The sequence below is a fragment of the Pongo pygmaeus genome, chromosome 5, assembly GCF_028885625.2.
Source record: "Pongo pygmaeus isolate AG05252 chromosome 5, NHGRI_mPonPyg2-v2.0_pri, whole genome shotgun sequence".
NCBI classification, from domain to species: domain Eukaryota; kingdom Metazoa; phylum Chordata; class Mammalia; order Primates; family Hominidae; genus Pongo; species Pongo pygmaeus.
In genome coordinates this window covers 51,861,715-51,868,785 of record NC_072378.2, presented here as the reverse complement: position 1 = coordinate 51,868,785, position 7,071 = coordinate 51,861,715, and the positions used below count along the sequence as shown (strand labels likewise).

At 39.1% G+C, this 7,071-nt stretch overlaps 1 pseudogene; it reads left to right on the top strand.

Annotated features, from left to right (window-relative positions):
• The first annotated feature begins 4,688 nt into the window (after positions 1 to 4,688).
• LOC129039363 (pre-mRNA-splicing regulator WTAP-like) lies at positions 4,689 to 6,317 on the top strand (annotated as a pseudogene).
• Positions 6,318 to 7,071: the final 754 nt, after the last annotated feature.

Here is a 7,071-nt window from a genome sequence, read left to right as displayed (position 1 = left end):
GTGGCTTCCACTGCCCTTGCAATTCTGGCCAAGATGAAAGTCACGTGATTTTGTTAAAGGACTTATCGAGTCACACATAATTGAATATCTACTGTGGACTAGGCAGTTTTCTAGGAAATTGGAATCCTGGGAAACAGAAGACATGGCTCCTGTATTTAAAGAATACTTCACCTAGTAGAGAAGGCACACAAGTAAAAGACTATTTAGTTGTGGTGTAAATGTTTAGAACTTGGGGCAAGAGAGAGGCTACATCAGTTGGAATCCTAACTCTTTTAGTTACTACTTGTGTGTAGACTTGGGCAAGTTACCTCACCTCTAAATGCATCAGTTCACTCATCTGTAAAATGGAAAAATGCCTCATAGGATTGTTAAAACAATTAAATGAGCTAATATATTTGAGGTTAGTTAGTGTTAGCTTTTTATGATAGCCTGATGAGCATTTGAAAAGAGAGAAATTAAACACATCAGAACAGTTGGCTTTGTCACTTTAGGCTTCCCATTGGAGGTGATAATGGAATTGAGCATTAAAGACTGAGTAGGCATTAACAGGGAACTCAAAGTTACAAAGTCCTTCGAGGTAGGAGGTGGCATGTACATGGACACTGCAAAAGAGCTCATTACAATATTAGGGAACCTCCAAGAAGTCACATATGGCTGGACAGCAGTGCATCTAGGGCAGGTAAAATAGTTGAGGCTGGAAAGAAAGGCAGGAGCCTCTCACAAGGAGCCTATCAGTGAGGATCAGAGTTCAGGCTCATCCCTGGAGTCAGGTAAGGCCTGACTCCAGGAATGACAGCCTTTAAGCATGGCAGTGATAGATGGGTGCCAGTAGATTGATATTGGATCAACAGCCCTGATGCTGTCTGAGGCAGTGGCATTTTATGAAGATGGGCATAAATGTGTGTTGACTCACAAGTACTGTCTTTCCTCTGCCCTGTTAGTATGTGCAGGTACTAAAAACCAGAAATATTTACATGACACCTGAGAAAAGTGAAGCCCTCTGTGTTCTGTTACCCACCTCAGATTTCACCCTTTCTCCCAGCCTCATATAAACTAAGAACTGAAAGGATCTTCCATCCATGCCTGCCCCGAGGGTACCATAAGGGCAGAGTGCTGAATTCAGTGCAATGGAGTTGAGAAGAAAGTAAAAGATCAGGTCTTTGTCCTGGTGATGTTGTATTCTAAGTGGATGAGAGAAAAAAAAAAGTCATACAGAAGTACATAATAACATATGTGAAAACTAGTTCCTAAGCACATAAGCTTCTCATCCACAGTAGTGTGTCTTCAAAGTACAGTTGGCTGGCACCAGTATCAGACTTACATGGAATCCTTGTTTAACATGCACATGGCTGAGCCCCACTAAGCCCTGATGAATGAGAATCTGCATTTTTAATAAGTATTTCAGCCAATCTACAACACATTAACGTTAAAAAACAACCTATCTACATCATCCCTTATTTTAAATAAGCATGCACAGTTTATGTACATCAATGATCAACAAACTAAGAAGTATTATCTATTTGGAAAAATTCTACTCCCTCAACTTTAGGGAGGGATGATTCTTATACTTTTATGCCTCATCCCTTTCATATTATTCTGTTCTCATGCTGCTAATAAAGACATACCCGAGACTGAGTAATTTATAAAGGAAAGAGGTTTAATTGACTCGCAGTTCAGCATGATTTTAGAGGCCTCAGGAAACTTATAATCATGGTGGAAGGGGACGCAAACGTCCTTCTTCACATGGTGACAGAATGGAGAAGTGCAAAAGGGGAAAAGCCGCTTATAAAACCATCAGATCTCTTGAGAACTCACTCACTATCACGAGAACAGCATGGAGGTAACCACCCCCATGATTCAATTACCTCCAACTGGATCCCCCCCATGACGTGGGGATTATGAGAACTACAATTCAAGATGAGATTTTCGTGGGGACACAGCCAAACCATATCACCTTTCATAGGGCATTTAAACCTTTCAACATTATGAACCAAGGTTAACCGTGACAGATAAGAGAATCATACAAGTAATTGGTTTAAATGGTAAGAAATTTCAGTATTTCCCAGCACAGTAACCATGTTTGAAAGAAGATCACACTTCTACAAAATGACTTCCATTTAGGAACAGCCTTTTCATTGTGAAGTATCTATAGCTGCCAGTACTAAATCCATGGGATATAAAGAGGGAAACAGGAATAAGATATAATCTCTGCCCTAAGGGGGCCATAGACTTTTATTATATTTCCTTATTTTTTAGTCAGAAGAAGGGGATAGGGGAAAGATATGTACATAATATCAGATGAGCACAACTAGAGATGCTACGGAGACTCTGGAAGCTGAGTGGTAGAAAACCTCAAAATATTAAAATTAGGGAAGGTCTTATAAAGGAGGTTACTCCTGAGCAGATGCTGACAGAAAATAGGATGCTCTTCCCTAAGGCATCAAATGGAGGAAAGGAATTGCAGGCTGGGACTCCCATACAGCAAGGCAGAGCAGCATGCCGTGGGGGAAACATTAGTCCCTGCCTTTCCTTTGAGGGCTCCCACCACACAGCCTTCTTCATAAAACTTAGGTGATCTGACCAAATAGTCTTACATATGTCAGACTTGCACCATTTATATGTGAATAGGGATACTTTGCCTTCAAACATCAAAAAATTAAAGTTAACCTAAATAATTTCATTTAAAATCAATTAGCATTTTCATTTACTTTGACTGATAAAGGAAAAGCCTACATTTTCTTTACAGAAAGACATTTCAAGACATCCTGTACAAATTACTAAAAGGAAAAATAACACAATATTGTAATTAGGTTAACTATATTTCCTCAGTCCTCCCTCTGGCCACCTCCTTCCCAAATAGATCACTTTAGAAAAACTAGCAGTTTTTCAAAACAAAATATGTTGGTGTATCTTGCAGCCAAATAATATGAATTGACAGGGCACAATAATATGAGCCAACCTTGAACTGATAAATTTGCCCAGTAAAAAATGTAGCTTGAGCAGCTCTGTTGATCATTTCAAATGTTAATGGTAATATGCTTGTTTACTATTGGGATATTTATGACTAATGGTGTGATGTTATTTAAATTCACAACATTCATTAATTTCAGCTGTTTTTCATCATTAGGAAAAATAATTCAACAGAAACTTCAATATTTTTTAAGAGCAACATATGAAGCAACACCAGAGTGCCACCAATCACAGAAAGCCCCTTCCTCAGACTCGGTTCTGCCAAAACCAAGCCCTCCAAAAAAGACTTCCTCTGGGTAACTTCTGGGTTGCATTCAGATTTTTAAAGACTTAGAAAGAACTCTTCTAATTCCTCAAGTTAACTTGGTATCAGAACATGATTAGTCCTATTGTGGTTATGATTAGCAATATATAAAGGCCACATTTATGCCCCATGTAAAGGAGGTCAGATGACGAAAGTGATTTTTTCCCTTGGGTTCATGGGTGACTCAAGACTATTGTAATGTTCACATTTTATAACAGGAAATAGAAAGTTAATTGATAGCTATTTAGAGCCATCAAAATCCTTTTTTAATAAACCTATTAAGGCAATAAAGAATTACTTTGTGTAAGATTAGAAAGACCATAGAAAATAATTTATTATGACTGATTTCCATATGGGTTGCTGAGCCAACAGACGACTGGCGCTAATTGTTGACTTAAACTCAGTCAGTGTAACTCCAAGTCAAAATGTTTCCTGTGGTTTGAGATTGGCTTCAGCCTTTTACCTCCAAGAATGGAAGGACATGAAGGTTCCACAGGATATCTGCTCTACTTTTTCCTTTTTTTTTTTTCCTAAAAAGATCTTAATGTTGTGTGAGGTCAGGGGTTTTATTTTTCTCTGTTCTACATAATCCTGTCTTTATCCATGCTTATGGATGTGGAAAGAGCTACATTTATAGCCATCCTTATCTAAAGCTCACTGACTTGTTGATTCAGAATAAGGTTAAAGAACACAGTTTTTGTTACCAGTTACTTAAGCAGTAAGTAATGTAGAGATACTAATTATAAACTATTGCCAATCTAATATGTGATAGCAAATGACATAATCAGACTTTGGTTGCCTTGGTATGTTAAAAAGAAGAGATCTCACTCTGTGATGATCAATTAATCCATGGACTGTCCTGTGTTTTACAGTCACGATTATCTAATCTGGATAAAATATACACATTTGCAGAATCACGGTGACCTAAAAATGCAGTCACCAACTGCCTGCCGATAAAGATGAACATCATTTGGTTGATTAACAATAACAATAAAATACTTAAATGAAGATGCCTGAAACTGCAAGAAGAAAGAGGTGGGGAGGCATTAGCAGAATGCCCTGTGGAAGAGAATTCATGATCAGGTGTTCTTCATGGCTCTTATGAGAGATCATTGAGCTCAGCTCTGGGACATCTGGAACTAGATGGCGGACTTATTCCTGAATTTAAGCCAAGAGTATGTGAAGAAACAACCTGCTTCTAGTTCACAAGAAAACCTCTAAAATTTAGTAAAAACCAAGGAGAAAGAGAAAACAGAGAGTGAGGGATAAGTGATGTCTGGAGTGCCAAATTTGGCATCGGGAGAATGGTTGGAATAGATTGTGAACTCTTAGCAAAAGAGACCATTCTGGGCTTGCTGAGCTCCGGCGCCCGCGGAGCTCGCGCCAGGCTCCCGGGAAAGGACGGGGAGTGTTACCGGGGAGCAGCTGCTCCATTGCACCTCGAGGCCCCGATCGGGCTGGGCCGGCGGCCTCCCTCCCTTCACCTTTCCTCTCCTGGCGGGCCCGGCGGCGGGCGAGTGACTGCGGCCACGCCTGAAAGGCGACTCTTCTGATTCAAGATGACCAACGAAGAACCTCTTCCCAAGAAGGTTCGACTGAGTGAAACAGACTTCAAAGTTATGGCAAGAGATGAGTTAATTCTAAGATGGAAACAATATGAAGCATATGTACAAGCTTTGGAGGGCAAGTACACAGATCTTAAACTCTAATGATGTAACTGGCCTAAGAGAGTCTGAAGAAAAACTAAAGCAACAACAGCAGGAGTCTGCACACAGGGAAAACATCCTTGTAATGCGACTAGCAACCAAGGAACAAGAGATGCAAGAGTGTACTACTCAAATCCAGTACCTCAAGCAAGTCCAGCAGCCGAGCGTTGCCCAACTGAGATCAACAATGGTAGACCCAGCGATCAACTTGTTTTTCCTAAAAATGAAAGGTGAACTGGAACAGACTAAAGACAAACTGGAACAAGCCTAAAATGAACTGAGTGCCTGGAAGTTTACACCTGATAGGTAAACAAATCATACTCCCCAGTTAAGACTTCCCTGACAGTCCCACTACGAGAAAGCTGTGGTGGGACAGCCAAGTACTCGTTTCCACACCAAGACTCAGACTTTTGAGCCAAAAAAAAAAAAAAAAAAAAAAAAAAAAGCCACATTCTTACACTGTCCAGCTTGTAATGGTTAATGTAAAACTTACCAGATGAACTTTGTGTTTCAGCTTTTTTCTTTTCCCCTTCCCCTTGCTTCAGAGGCCTGATGGCGTCGGACTATTCCGAAGAAGTGGCCACCTCCGAAAAATTCCCCTTCTAGAACATGTAGACACTTGAGAAATGTTTCTGTTTGAAGAAAATAGAGGGAGAAACAGAAGTCTTAAGTCTGTGGCACACTGTGTCTTCAGACAGTTTGAAGGAATGAAAACCTAGAGATTTTAAATCATGAAGTGAACATGTAAAATTCCAGTAAAATGTAAAAATGAAATATACATCATTCTTAACCTTGAGCATAGTGACTTAGAGACACTGTGTATCAGTTTTGCCAATAAGACTGTGGACTTCATGATTGTTGTTGAACTTCTGGGTCAGAACTCAAATGAGGTGAATTTTGCCTTTAAAGGGTTTATTTGCTGAGAACCAACTTTTAATAGTCATGAGAGAATCAAATAATAGATGTCCGTATAAGTAGCACATATATTTAACCATTTAGTTTGGGGCTTTGTATTACTTGCCTGAGCCTTAATCAATGTGGTTTTATTCAATGGTTTGTTCTTTGAATGGTTGCAAAAACTGTAGATAATCTTACTGAGGACTGTACAGACATGAAGGTGTGGTATCAAACTTCAGGTTGAAACTATTTGAAGCATTATAAACATTAATTTCACAACTAGATTGTATAAGGATATTAGCTGTGATGAGACTCACTGCATTATTTTTTTTAGTGAATTTTATGAAATCCCCATTCCATTCAACAGGCACATGTTTAAAAGAGCATTGTCATTGGTGTTAATGGAGGAATGTGTTCCTTCATTGTATTTGGGCCTTTTGTATTGCGCTTTGATATTAAATTAAATGTGCCTTGAAATAGTTGTTGTTTTTTTTTAAGTTCAAAGAATATTATGGTGATTTTGTTGTACTCTTTAACGTTTTAATTTGGGGCTGGGAGGGCCTGTGGAGAGCAATTTCATTTTGGAAATACTGTTGCTGTGCTCTTCAAAGTGAAGGAAAAGGCGCTGTGCCTCATTTTTAAAAGACCTACATAAAAGACAAGGAGACTTGACACTTGTTACTTTTATGACACTTTGTCCCTGGGTATTGCAGTAGAAAGTAATGTGGGACAGCTTCACAGGGTGCCTGCCAGAAGATAATGTGTTGGAACAGTGGGCTGGCCTATGTAAGACATTTTATGAATTGAAAAAAGTATACTGATCATTTCTAGCAAATTCATTTAATCATTTAGATAAATGAGGCATTATTTTCTTCATGCTTCCATCCAATCCTGGAGGTGAATTTTTTCTGTCAGATCATTCTGTAAGTCACCAATTCAAATTTTCACTTGGTGATAATGGAGTCTAAGATGAACGGAAGATAAATGTTCCAGTTTGTCCCAACGTTGAAGTGCAGTTTTAACAAGGGTGACTTAAGTTCCCTCTTAATCATTCAAATCAATTGTAAGTATCATATGTTTGTGCTTTAGGGAACTGACTGTGGGGCAGAGGGTGGGTTGAAGAAGTGGTTTGTGTGACTTTTCAGCAAGAAATCTGCATCTAAAATTCTCACTATTTGTGAGGTTTGGAGGGTA